The sequence below is a fragment of the Leptodactylus fuscus genome, chromosome 10 (assembly GCF_031893055.1).
Source record: "Leptodactylus fuscus isolate aLepFus1 chromosome 10, aLepFus1.hap2, whole genome shotgun sequence".
In the NCBI taxonomy this organism is placed as follows: domain Eukaryota; kingdom Metazoa; phylum Chordata; class Amphibia; order Anura; family Leptodactylidae; genus Leptodactylus; species Leptodactylus fuscus.
Window position 1 is genome coordinate 66187580 of NC_134274.1, and position 15426 is coordinate 66203005.

Genomic DNA, 15426 nt, shown 5'->3' on the forward strand with positions numbered 1-15426 from the left:
GGCGCAATGACGTCATCACATCGCGCCTACACACGCAAGTGTTTGTTTTGTATTATATTAAGGTGGAACATAATGAAGGGGGCCCATGAAACTGGGGGGCAAATGAAGGGGAGGGGGGAACGGCATGACACTGGGGAAGATGAAGGGGGTGGGGAGAGAACGACATGAAACTGGGGACAGAGATGGAGGGGGCCCAATGAAACTGGGGGGCAAATGAAGGGGAGGGGGGGAACGGCATGACACTGGGGAAGATGAAGGGGGTGGGGAGAGAACGGCATGAAACTGGGGACAAAGATGGAGGGGGCCCAATGAAACTGGGGGGCAAATAAAGGGGGGGAACGGCATGACACTGGGGCAGATGGAGGGGGTGGAACAGCATGACACTGGAGCAGAGACGGGGGACATGAAACTGTGGGCAGATGAAGGGGGAGAACGTGATGAAACTGGGGACAGAGATGGAGGGGGGGACATGAAACGGGGCAGAGGAAGGGTGTATATGAAACTGGGGGAGAGATGGAGGGGGGGCATATAATTTACGGGTGACTGTAGGAGGATTATACTGTGTGGGAGCACATGATAAATGAATGAGAATGGGCGGGGTCAACATAAAAGTGGGTGGAGCCAAATTTGCACATTTTGCCCCTCTTTCTACTCTTTAAAAGTTGGGAGGTATGGTGTTGGTGACACCACACTCCTGCGTGACGTCACTCGCTTCATCTGCAACGCACAGTGTCTCGACTCCCCCGCCTCCTTTACAAGGGGGCCCACTGAGGTTCTGTCGCCCAAGGGCCCATAAAAACCTGGAGCCGGCCCTGGTTTACACTTCTAGTTGAGTCAGTATTCGTAAAATAACAGTGGCAGCTATGACGACATCACAAGGCAACTGACATCACACATTCCGCATGACATCACAATCAGAATGGAGTGTGTAACGTTGTGCACGGACACCATCTTGGGTCACTTGAGCGTAATGGCTTGAAGAGGACAGTATGACCAGGTAGACCAGGCAGAGGCTTGTGTGGTGCGGCACAGAACTGAACCATTAGCCCCCCAAAATCTTGCTGACATTAGGTTCATACAAGCGGTTTTCTCTTCGTTATTCAGGACGCCGGGGGACCTGAACAACAAAGGCCGGATCACTGTTTCTACGGTAACAAACGTACATGGGCAGACCCCATTGACTATAATGGAGTCCACTGGGTGTCTGTCAGGTGACCATGCGGACCCCATTATAGTCTTTGGGGTCTTAAGGCCTGCCAGCGCTGTGTGATTGTGATTAACCAATTCAGTACCGGGCCAATTTGTGGTCCAGGACCAGACACATTTTCGGGATTTTTGTATGTGCGGTTTTGAGGGCTGTAACATTTTTCTCGTACGTCTCATTCAACTAATTTTTGCGTCTTTTTTCGGGGACACCTAGGGCTTTATTTTTATGTTGTTTTTATTTTCAAATGTGTTTTAATTTTTTTTTATATCCGGGAAAATATAAACAAAATAGGAGGGAAATTGTGTCTGGTTTTCACTTTATTATTTTTTTTATTTAATAACACAAAGTGTCACTGAAAAACTTTATAAAATAGTTTTTCCTCTCCGTTACGGTAATTTTTATTTTGTATGGTGTTGTCGGGGGTGGGGTTATAACCTTTCATAACGGCGTTTTATTAGCGTATTTTATTATTTATTTATTTTTTATTATTTTATTTTCATTTTTTAAAACTTTTTTTTTTCTTCAGATTGTGTCCCCATAAGGTCATAAGAAACCTTTGAGGATCACTTTTTTTGTGTTAGGGAGGCTGATTTCCCCTATAACTGAGGCTGGTACATTTAGCCTCAGTTGCAGGAGGAATCCAGCAGCTCTTGTAAGACACTAAGCCTGGCGGATCACATGACCGCCGGGTTAGAGGCCGGCTGCATCATGGCAGCGCCCATAGCCGTGTATACAGCGCTCATTGAGGATGGAAGGAATTTTTTGCCCCCCTGAGGTATAACGCTCCGGGGAGTTCGTTTCGCCTTCCTCTGGATCCTTTGGGTCAGATGGCTTTCATCTCAGGACATGGTGGTCAGAATGCAGCGAGCTCCATGGTATACACCGGCCTGACCTCTCAGTCAGTGACCCATCTATTCTATGTTAAAAGTCCAGTAATAACTTTATTACAATGTTGCTACTCAATAAAAAAAGAAAAAACTATATGGTGTTTTTTGTCTTTTATTTGGATCTGTCTTTACATACTAGCTATGATGAGAGTGGTCGCCGCCGCCACTAAGTAATCCAGAACTAGATTCAGCTGCTGATCCAAGTGTACATGGTGGCAGGATTGGGGACTATGGAAGGTGCCATATACCAAGAGTACATCACACATAAATCCTGTGCGAAGTGTTATGGGGGTCAGTCTCTGTGATGGGGACAATAACATTGCGTGTCCTCTCTTCTACACACAACATATTACCTCAAAGAAGACTGAAGACTGAGTCATCAAAAGCCACCGAATATAGTAGACACCAGGGGTCATATCTTGAATCTCAAGTACGTTTGATATAAGTAAAGGGGACTGAGCTTGTAGCAGGGGCGTAACTACCGGGGTAGCAATGGTAGCAACTGCCACAGGACCCGGCCTCAGATAATGATTGGAGGCCCAGGAGAGATGAGGGAGAATAAAAAACACTGTTACTCACTTCTTCTGGCTCCAGAAGGCTTTGGGCCTACTCGTGGCATACTTATACATTGCGATGCAAGCCCCAGCTCAAGTGATGTCTCTTCCATCATTGAAGATGGCTGACATCAGGCAGGAGTGTGCTGGAGCTAAGGAGAGGAAAATAACAGCGTTTTTTATGTTTGTATCCTCCCCTGGGTTTCTGATTATTATAATCTGGGGTCTGGAAAGACTGTGTACAGGGGCCACTAAGGGGGATAATACTGTGTACAGGGGTTACTATGGGGCATAATACTGTGTACAGGGGTTACTATGGGACATAATACTGTGTGCAGGGGCCACTATGGGACATAATACTGTATGCAGGGGCCACTATGGGGGATAATACTGTGTACAGGGGCCACTATGGGGCATAATACTGTGTACTGGGGTTACTATGGGATATAATACTGTGTACAGGGGTTACTATTAGACATAATACTGTGTACAGGGGCCACTATGGGGCATAATACTGTGTACAGGGGCCACTATGGGGCATAATACTGTGTACAGGGGTTACTATTAGACATAATACTGTGTGCAGGGGCCACTATGGGGCATAATACTGTGTACAGGGGTTACTATGGGACATAGTTGAGTTGAACACATACGCGGCTGAAGCAAGGAGCAGACACAGGTCCGCTCCTTGCTTCGCCGCTGCACGCTGCCTACTGGCTTGTAGACGCGATGTGATGACGTCACATCGCGTCTACAACTGTGCGCCAGTGAAAGAGAGAGGCGCGCAGAGAGCAGCGGGGGAACGAAGGAGAAGGTAAGTGTAAGTGGAGGTGGAACGTGTAACTGGGGGCAGATGAAGAAGAGGATGGCATGACACTGGGGGCAGAGATGGAGAGGACGGCATGACACTGGGGGCAGAGATGTGGGGACATCACTCTGGGGGCAGAGATGGAGGGGACATGAATCTGGGGGCAGAGATGGAGGGGTCATAAATCTTGGGGCAGAGATGGAGGAGACATGAATCTGGGGGCAGAGATGGGGGCCATGAATCTGGGGGCAGAGATGGAGGGACATGAATCTGGGGTCAGAGATGGAGGGGACATGAATCTGGGGGTAGAGATGGTAGAGATTTTAACGGATCCCAAATAGATTTTAAGTACCCTCTGATACTAAGTTACGGCCAAGTGTGCGGCGTGGTCATGTGAATGAAGTCTTAGCTTCAGCAGATCAGTACAACAATGTATTAAAGGGGCTGTCCAACTGTAGATAGAGGTGGCCGGTCCTTAGGGTAGGTCATCAATATCAGATTAGTGGGGGGTCCGACACTTGGCACGCTCACCAATTGGCTGCTGTGGTCACCAGATCTGCACACTTGCAATGGATTGTTACTGTGTTAGGGTGTGGGCCAGTCTGACACTAAACTCTTGAATGGGAGCTGCAGAATGGTGACAGGCCCATTACACAGTGTACAGAGCTGTTTGCTTCTGACTCCATACACTGCAGATCCAGTGACCATAGCAGATGATTTTGGGGTTTCTTGGACAATCCTTTTAAGGCTCTGTTCTGATCTGCTAAACAACAAATGCAAAATGCACCTTCCGGGATCTCCCATGGGCATGTAATGGCATCCATCTGGGTTCCTAAAAGCTTTCTGTCATTCCACAATTCACTGTTGTTGCTGTCCAAAGGGAATGAAACCGAAACGCACATGCTGAACACGAGTGAGAGCATGCATGGTGGTCTGGGGTGGTTAAGGGTTAATCATTTTTATTTCTGGAGGTCTAGAGAAGTTTTGAGCTTGGTCATTCGTACAGCATTTACGATGTCCAGAATATTGCACTGCCTCTATGGACTTGCCTTTTTCCCATAGCACATATCAGGGCCATACCTTTGCACTTGGCGGTCTATATGGTGTAAAAGAAGACATGATTCATCAGACCAGGCCTCCTCCATCTTCCATTGCTCCATTCTCCAGTAATGATATTCACTGTTGGCTGTGGACAGAACTCAGCAAGGGCACACTGAATGGTCTGCAGCTATACATTCTCAGACCCAGAAAGTAAGGCTGTGTTCACACGGAGGAATTTTCCCCAAATCTGGAGCAGATTCCTCCCGGAATCCACCTCCAATTGTTTTCAGTGGGAGGTAGAGATCACAGCAGGACACAGGAAAAAGAAGCGTCCTGCTTGATCCTGCCGTAGATTCTATGTCGTGGGGTCCGCGGCTTGAGAGTCCCTCCTGATTAGGCTATTTCATCCAGAGCTGGGAAGCCACAATGGAATGCACTGCATCAGCATCCTGTCATGGATAGACTACGGGTAAAATGCCGACAACAGAAAATGTCATTGTCTGCTGTGTGAACATACTCTTACAGTGCATTGGTTGTTCTTCCACCTTTCTGTCATTGGCAGTATTATATAAACTGCAGATCCAGTACAACCTGTTGGTGTTTGCTTACTGGGCTTTAGGACTGATACAAATATGAGCAATAAAGTTTTGTTTGTGGCTCACCGTTCCTTTTCTTGGAAACTTCAAGGTGCATGACCTTCGCTTTTGGCCTTCAAAAAGTAGTATACTGTATGTAGATACCAATTATATGAGGTCCGCATCTCTTGTCTTTTCCATAAAATGTAACCTTTAATCCATTGCTTTATAAAAATTAGTAAGAGACATACAAAATGTGAAAGAGTAGAAAAAGCATAACAACAAAAAATGTGGTTCAAAAACCGCTAACCGCTTCATCACTGAGCCTGCTGGGGTCACTTACACTAGCATTGGGGGGGCTTTTTGTTCTGGTTTGTCAGAGGACCAGAACAACAGACAACTAAACCCTGTTTTTTTCTTAATCCTGGAATAAAACTTTTATCATAACAATACATTTTGGAACAAGAGAAAACAATACTTGACCAATTGAAGTCAGATACAAGTTTGAGCAGGTTAGAATTGCATGCCAAATGTCACTATAGTTGGGTGTACCCCTTTAAAGAGAACCTTTCATCAGATTGGGCACAGGCAGGGCCGCCGATAGGCCAGTATTACTGCTACTGGCGTTAGGGGCCCGGCCAAATTAAAAAATGGGGGGAGCCCGATTTTGGCCCGCCACCGTGTGCCGGCGCCCGCAGCAGTGATTGTATGTCCGATTTCAACTCAGATCTGCGTCCAGAGGGAGCAGATCTGAGTTGAACACATACGCGGCTACAGGAAGGAGCTGACACAGTTCAGCTCCTTGCTTCGCCGCTGCACGCCGCCTACTGCTGCTGCACGCCGGCTGTGTAGATGCGATGTGATGCGCACAGACAGCAGCGGGGGAACGAGGAGAAGTAAGTTTAATGTGTACACTGAGGTGGAACGTGAAACTGGGAGCAGATGAAGGAGAGGATGGCATGACACTGGGGGCAGAGATGTGGGGAAATGAATCTGGGGGCAGAGATGGAGGGGACATGAATCTGGGGGTAGAGATGGGGGACATGAATCGGGGGGTAGAGATGGGGGACATGAAACTGTGGGCAGAAATGGGGGACATGAATCTGGGGACAGAGATGGAGGGGACATGAAACTGTGGGCAGAAATGGGGGACATGAATCTGGGGACAGAGATGGAGGGGACATGAATCTGGGGGCAGAGATGGAGGGACATGAATCTGGGTGCAGAGATGGAGGGGACATGAATCTGGGGGTAGAGATGGGGGACATGAAACTGTGAGCAGAAATGGGGGACATGAATCTGGGGACAGAGATGGAGGGGACATGAAACTGGGGGAAGAGATGGAGGGGGGGACATGAATCCGGAGTCAACATAAAAGTGGGCGAGGCTAAATTTGCCGCGCAGAGCGCGCCGCACGTTTTGTCCCTCTTTCGGTTCTTCAAAAGTTGGGAGGTACGACTATGAGGCATAATACTGTGTACAGGGGCCACTGTGGGGCATAATACTGTGTACAGGGGTTACTATGGGACATAATACTGTGTGCAGGGGCCACTATGGGGGATAATACTGTGTGCAGGGGTTACTATGGGACATAATATTGTGTGCAGGGGCCACACTATGGGACATAATACTGTGTGCAGGGGCCACAAAGGGGCATAATACTGTGTACAGGGGTTACTATGGGACATAATATTGTGTGCAGGGGCCACACTATGGGGCATAATACTGTGTGCAGGGGCCACTATGGGGCATAACACTGTGTACAGGGGTTACTATGGGACGTAATACTGTGTGCAGGGGCCACTATGGAGGATAATACTGTGTGCAGGGGCCACTATGGGGGATAATACTGTGTACAGGGGCCACTATGGGGCATAATACTGTGTACAGGGGTTACTATGGGACATAATACTGTATGCAGGGGCCACTATGGGACATAATACTGTCAGGATACGGAGTCGCCGCGGTCTCCTTGCTGCGCGGCGTCTCCCTGGGAGACGTGTTAGGAGTTCTATTGGGTGTGCTTAGGTCATTAAGGGTTAATCTTTTCCTTGCCTTCAGTCTCCATGCCGTTAGCCATCAGGTGTGTTCTCTGCTGCTATTTAAACCCCACCCAGGCATGGATCCTTGCCAGCCATTCACTTTGGGTTTCCTGGTCCCCCTGCTCAGTCTGTTTCCCTGTCTGTTTGTATTCGGTCTGTTCCTTGGTTATATACCCGGCTTGTATTTTTGGCTATCCCTTGTCTTTTGATTCGGTACCTTTATTATATCTCCTGGCTTGACCTCTTGCTCGTCTGACCTCGCCTTCTCTTCTGTGTCTTGCTGGGACTTGTGGTCCTCCCTGGTTCCATGCTGTTTAGTCTTTTGTTTTGCATTGCAGTTACACTGTGCTTTCTGTTTAGGTGTGACCCCTGTGACTCCAGTCCCTAGGACTTTCAGAGCCTCCTCTCCCCTTATCCTAGCCGCCGGGATAGAAGCGTAAGGAGTCGTGGTAGGCGCACTTCAATTAGGAAGTGCATGGGTCTGCCTCATCTCAGATACTACAGCATAGTCATAGCCGCAGGGCCTACGGCCCCTTTTGTCATTAGTTGCACAGTGTTGCTTTCCCAGCTGTGTCACTTTGCACTGCCTGACCCTGACTCCAATCCTTACATAATGGCTGGCCCTTACCCTAGACAGGCCGCCCGGCGGTTTAGTGTGGATGCCGAACACTCCGTAACTGACCGCCTGGACGAACTGTCAAGGCAGGTGCAGGGCATGGCTGGGTTAATTAACCAAGTCTCGCAGCGTCTGGATGCTTTGCCTGATCCAGCATCAGCCGCTGCAGGTTCTTCTATTCAAACACCAGTTTTTCCCATATTGAATACCCGTCAGGATCCTAAAATGCTCTTGCCTGACCGTTTTGATTGTTAACCAGACAGATTCCGAACATTTCGGGAATCTTGCCATTTATTTTTTCGTTTTAATTTCCTTTCTTCTGAAGCAGAGCAGGTGGCGCTGGTGGTGTCCCTTCTACGAGGGTCACCACAAGACTGGGCCTTGGCTCTACCTGCTGGAGCTCCTGAATGGAATTCATTAAATAAGTTTTTTCAAACATTAGGTCAGATTTATGATGACCCTAATAGAGTTGCCTTGGCTGAGTCACATCTGTTGTCTATTCAGCAGGGAGTTAGAACTGCCGAGGACTATTGTACGGACTTTCGTCAGTGGAGCTCTCAGTCAGGGTGGACAGACAGACCTTTGTTAACCCTTTTTAGACAAGGCTTATCTGATTCTGTAAAAGATGCTCTAGTACGTCATCCAGTCCCTGAAAATCTAGGAGACTTTATGTCCTTGGCTATTTCTATTGATAGGAGGCTTAGGGAAAGGCATAGAGAGAAATTAAGCAAACCTGGGTCCTCAGCTAAATCCTTGTCTGTCCTTTCGGAACCTATACCTCCTTCTGCTGTCCCTACCTCTTGTTCTATTCCTGAAGAAGAACCAATGATATCGGGGTCCACATCCGCCTCCAGGAGAAAGTATCGCCTAGAAAACGCTCTGTATCTGTATTGCGGCAAACCTGGACATATCCTGAGAAACTGTCCAACCAGACCTAAACCACCGCCGGGAAAACGCCAATGCCTGAGTGATTTCCGGGAGGGTCACTCAGGCACACAGGTACCTCCTAATAATATTGAGAAATGTTTACTCCCTGCTATTCTTGTTAATGGTAATAAAACTTTTGCATGTCAGGCGATGGTGGATTCAGGTGCCGCCATGAACTTCATCCATGAAGTGGTGGCGCAAGCTCTAGAAATTGAATTAATTCCCTTGCAATACCCATTTCAGGTATCTGGAGCAGATCTAACCCCTTTGTCTGAAGGGAAAATCTTAGCCCGTACTGCTGAGGTGCAGTTTTTTGTCGGCAGTTTACATGTTGAAAAAGTGTCATTTTTTGTTATGAAAAAACTGGCTGCAGACGTTATTCTTGGTTTACCCTGGTTGCGTGTACATAATCCAGTCTTTAATTGGGAAACTTCGGAGTTGGTTAGATGGGGAGATTCCTGTACTTCTCATATTAATACTATTTGTACTATCAAAAATGATATCAAAATTCCGGAATTTATTACCGAGTTCAAAGACGTCTTTGACGAGCTCAGTGCAGAGGCCTTGCCTCCACATCGACCTTATGACTGCGCAATTGATTTGGTTCCTGGAGCTAAACTACCCAAAGGTCGCATTTTTAACCTTTCAGCTCCAGAGCGCGAGTCCATGCGCCAGTACATTAAAGTGAGCCTATCTAAAGGACATATCCGACCTTCAGTTTCTCCTGTGGGGGCGGGGTTTTTCTTTGTTGAAAAAAAAAGATGGTGGTCTCCGACCTTGTATTGACTACAGGGAATTGAATAAAATTACGGTCAAAGACCAACATCCTCTGCCACTCATCTCGGATCTTTTTAACCAGGTGGTGGGGGCTCGGTGGTTTTCTAAAATTGACCTCCGTGGAGCTTACAACTTGATTCGGATAAGAGACGGGGATGAGTGGAAAACCGCATTTAATACCCCGGAAGGTCATTTTGAATACCTAGTTATGCCTTTTGGTTTGAGCAATGCTCCGGCGGTATTTCAACGTTTTGTGAATGACATTTTTAGGGATCTGTTAGGTAGATATCTAGTAATTTATTTAGATGACATCCTCATATTCTCACCGGACTGGGAGTCACATCAGCAACATGTAAAAGAGGTTCTTCTTAGGCTACGTCAAAACCACCTCTGTGCTAAGTTATCCAAGTGTCAATTTGGAGTCCAGGAGATAGGTTTTTTGGGATACATCCTTACTCCTGGTACCATTGGTATGGATCCCAGAAAGGTATCTGCAGTACTTGAATGGGAGAAACCTACTACCTTAAAAGAAGTTCAGAGGTTTCTAGGTTTCGCCAACTATTACCGAAAATTTATCCGAAATTTTTCTTCCATTGTTAAACCTCTCACCGATTTGACCAAAAAGGGGGCGGATCCTGCCTCCTGGACACCAGAGAAGGAGGTAGCATTCGCCACCTTGAAAGAACTCTTTACTTCCGCCCCAGTCCTGGTCCATCCTGATCCTGAATTGCCCTTTATTGTAGAGGTTGACGCTTCAGAAGTAGGTGTAGGAGCCGTCCTGTCTCAGGGCACTGAACCATTTACCAACCTCCAACCTATCGCCTACTTTTCCAGGAGGTTCTCCACTACTGAGGCCAATTATGATGTTGGCAATAGAGAGCTTCTGGCAATTAAGTGGGCCTTTGAAGAGTGGAGACACTTCCTGGAGGGGGCCAGACGTAAAATTACTGTACTAACTGACCACAAAAACTTATTATATTTAGACAAGGCAAAAAGATTAAATCCCCGTCAAGCCAGGTGGGCTCTATTTTTCACTAGGTTTCACTTTGTAATTACCTACCGTCCCGGCTCAAAGAATACTAAAGCAGATGCCTTGTCTAGAAGTTTTGGTCTTAGTGGTAGTTCTGATGGGGAACCTGAAAATATACTTGCTCCTGGGGTGGTAGTGGCAGTTTTGACCTCGGATCTTGAAACCCGTATTCTCAACACTCAGGATGCTGCCCCTAGTGCGCTACCACCAGGTAAATTGTTTGTTCCTAGTCACCTCCGCTTGAAGCTCTTAGAGGAGATCCACTCCTCTGTTCTGGCAGGTCATCCAGGCATTGCTGGTACTGGGAATCTGTTATCACGAACGTATTGGTGGCCATCTTGGCAACGAGATGTTAAAAATTTTGTTCATTCTTGCGAGACCTGTGCCAGATCTAAGGTGCCCCATGAACTTCCAGCGGGTCTTTTACATCCACTCCCGCTACCCAATCGACCCTGGTCACACATCTCCATGGATTTTATTACCGATCTCCCGTCCTCTAAAGGGAAATCGGTAATTTGGGTTGTAGTAGATCGTTTTTCTAAGATGTCCCACTTTGTTGCCTTGAAAAAATTGCCTTCAGCTAAATTGTTGGCCTGGTTGTTTATCCGCCACATTTTACGTCTACATGGTATTCCTTCAAATGTGGTGTCGGACAGGGGCGTACAGTTTGTGTCCAGGTTTTGGAAAGCCTTTTGTAGCAGGTTGGGAGTCTCTCTTTCTTTTTCCTCAGCCTTTCACCCAGAGACTAACGGTCAAACAGAGAGATTGAATCAATCTTTGGAACAGTATTTGAGGTGCTTTGTGTCTGATTGCCAAGATAAATGGAGTGAATATTTGCCCATGGCTGAATTTGCACTAAATAATCATGTCAACTCCTCGACTCGGTCGTCTCCTTTCCACATTAACTATGGTTTTCACCCCAGATTCTCCTCAGGAACAGGCAATGAATTCGCCTTTTCCTCAGTAGAGGACGTTGCTAAATCTCTCTGTACTGTATGGGCTGAAAGCCTGGCATCACTGAGAAAAGCCCAGGCTAATCAAGTAAATTTCGCCAACAGAAAGCGCCGCCCTGGACCTGACTTTGTGGTGGGTGACAAGGTCTGGTTATCCACTAAAAATCTCCAACTTCGTGTTCCATCTACTAAATTTGCCCCGCGTTTTATTGGTCCAAATCCCATTTCTGAAATAATCAACCCTGTGTCATTCAAATTATCACTTCCTAGGTCCCTCCATATTCACCCAGTTTTTCATAAGTCCCTACTCAAAAAGTATGTTCCGGCAATGGTCACTCGTTCCCCACCCGAACCAGTGATCGTTCAGGGGGAACTAGAGTATGAGGTGGAACGGGTCATTGATTCACGCAGAGTGCGGAATTCCCTTCAGTTCCTCATACATTGGAAGGGGTATGGACCAGAGGAGCGTGTTTGGGTGGCAGCCAGAGACCTTCACGCTCCTAGATTGGTGGAGAAGTTTTTCCGTTCTTACCCTACTAAGCCAGGAGGTCCTCTTGAGGGTCCGGAGGCCCCTCCTCAAAGGGGGTACTGTCAGGATACGGAGTCGCCGCGGTCTCCTTGCTGCGCGGCGTCTCCCTGGGAGACGTGTTAGGAGTTCTATTGGGTGTGCTTAGGTCATTAAGGGTTAATCTTTTCCTTGCCTTCAGTCTCCATGCCGTTAGCCATCAGGTGTGTTCTCTGCTGCTATTTAAACCCCACCCAAGCATGGATCCTTGCCAGCCATTCACTTTGGGTTTCCTGGTCCCTCTGCTCAGTCTGTTTCCCTGTCTGTTTGTATTCGGTCTGTTCCTTGGTTATATACCCGGCTTGTATTTTTGGCTATCCCTTGTCTTTTGATTCGGTACCTTTATTATATCTCCTGGCTCGACCTCTTGCTCGTCTGACCTCGCCTTCTCTTGTGTCTTGCTGGGACTTGTGGTCCTCCCTGGTTCCATGCTGTTTAGTCTTTTGTTTTGCATTGCAGTTACACTGTGCTTTCTGTTTAGGTGTGACCCCTGTGACTCCAGTCCCTAGGACCTTCAGGGCCTCCTCTCCCCTTATCCTAGCCGCCGGGATAGAAGCGTAAGGAGTCGTGGTAGGCGCACTTCAATTAGGAAGTGCATGGGTCTGCCTCATCTCAGATACTACAGCATAGTCATAGCTGCAGGGCCTACGACCCCTTTTGTCATTAGTTGCACAGTGTTGCTTTCCCAGCTGTGTCACTTTGCACTGCCTGACCCTGACTCCAATCCTTACATTAAAACTGTGTGCAGGGGCCACTATGGGACATAATAATGTGTACAAGGGCCAATATCGGGCATAATACTGTGTACAGGGGCCACTATGGGGCATAATATTGTGTGCAGGGGCCACTAGGGGGATAATACTGTGTGCAGGGGCCACTATGGGGAATGATACTGTGTACAGGGGCCACTATGGGACATATTAGTGTGCAGGGGCCACTATGGGACATAATACTGTGTGCAGAGGTCACTATGGGGAATAATACTGTGTACAGGGGTCACTATGGGGCATAATACTGTGTACAGGGGCCACTATGGGACATAATACTGCGTGCTGGGGCCACTATGAGGAATAATACTGTGTAGAGGGGCCAATATCGGCCATAATACTGTGTACAGGGGTTACTATAGGACATAATACAGTGTGCAGGGGCCACTATGGGGCATAATACTGTGTACAAGAGCCACTATGGGGCATTAAACTGTGTACAGGGGTTACTATGGAAAATAATACTGTGTGCAGGGGCCACAATGGGGCATAATATTGTGTGCAGGGGCCACAATGGGGCATAATATTGTGTGCAGGGGCCACTATGGGACATAATATTGTGCGCAAGGGCCAATATGGGGCATAATACTGTGTGCAGGGGCCACTATGGGGGATAATACTGTGTACAGGGGCCACTATGGGGCATAATACTGTGTGCAGGGGCCACTATGGGGCATAATACTGTGTGCAGGGGCCACTATGGGGCATAATACTGTGTACAGGGGCCACTATGGGACATAATACTGTGTAGAGGGGCAACTATGGGGAATAATACTGTGTACAGGGGACACAATGGGACATAATACTGTGTGCTGGTGCCACTATGAGGAATTATACTGTGTAGAGAGGCCACTATGGGGAATAATACTGTGTACAGGGTCCACTATGGGATATAATACTGTGTGCAGAGTGTGCAGGGGTCACTATGGGGCATAATACTGTGCGCAGGGGTAACTATAGAGCATAATACTGTGTGCAGGGGCAATTATGGAGAATGATACTGTGTACAGGGGCCACTATGGGACATAATACTGTGTGCAGGGACCACTATGGGACATAATACTGTGTGCAGGGGCCACAATGGGGCATAATACTGTGTACAGGGGCCACTATGGGTCATAATATTGTATGCAGGGGCCACTATGGGGAACAATACTGAGTACAAGGTCCAAAATGGGGCATAATACTGTGTACAGGGGCCACTATGGGGAATAATACTGTGTGCAGGGGCCACTATGGGGAATAATACTGTGGTCAGAGGGCACTATGGGACATAATACTGTGTGCAGGGGCCACTATGGGGCATAATACTGTGTGCAGGGGCCACTATGGGGAATAATACTGTGGTCAGAGGGCACTATGGGACATAATACTGTATGCAGAGGTCACTATGAAGCATTATACTGTGTGCAGGGGCCACTATGTGGAATAATACTGTGTGCAGGGGTCACTATGGGACATAATACTGTGTGCAGGGGCCACTATGGAGGATAATAATGTGTGCAGGGCCCACTATGAGACATAATACTGTGCACAGAGGTAACTATTGGGTAAATACTGTGTACAGGGGCCACTATGGGGAATAATACTGTGTGCAGAGGTAACTATGGGGCATAATACTGTGTACAGCGGCCACTATGGGACATAATACTGTATGCAGAGGTCACTATGGAGCATTATACTGTGTGCAGGGGCCACTATGTGGAATAATACTGTGTGCAGGGGTCACTATGGGACATAATACTGTGTGCAGTGGCCACTATGGAGGATAATACTGTGTGCAGCGGCCACTATGGGACATAATACTGGGTGCAGAGGTAACTATTGGGCATAATACTGTGTACAGGGGCCACTATGGGGAATAATACTGTGTGCAGAGGTAACTATGGGGCATAACACTGTGTACAGGGGCCACTATGGGACATAATACTGTGTGCAGAGGTGACTATGGGGCATAATACTGTGTGCAGGGGCATTTATGGGACATAATACTGTGTACAGGGGCCACTATAGGGAATATTACTGTGTACAGGGGCCACTATGGGGCATAACACAGTATCATGCCCCATAGTGGCCCCTGCACACAGTATTATGCTCCATAGTGACCTCTGCACACAGTATTATGCCCCATAGTGGCCCCTGTACACAGTATTATGCCCCATAGTGGCCGCTGTACACAGTATTATGCACCATAGTTACCTCCGCACACAGTATTATTCCCCATAGTGGCCCCTGTACACAGTATTATGCCCCATATTGACCCTTCACACAGTATTATCCTCCATAGTGGCCACTGTACACAGTATTATCCTTCATAGTGGTCGCTGCACACAGTATTATCCTCCATAGTGACCCCTGTACACAGTATTATGCCCTTATAGTGACCTCTGCATACAGTATTATGTCCCATAGTGGCCCCTGTACACAGTATTATGCCGCATAGTGACCCCTGCACACAGTATAATTCCCCATAGTGACCTCTGCACACAGTATTATATCCCATAGTGGGCCCTGTACACAGTATTATTCCCCATAGTGGCCCTTCTACACAGTATTATGCCCCCAAATTGGCCCTTGCACACAGTATTATGTCCCATAGTGGCCCCTGTACACAGTATTATCCCCCATAGTGGCCCCTGCACACAGTAATATGCCCCATAGTTACCTCTGCACACAG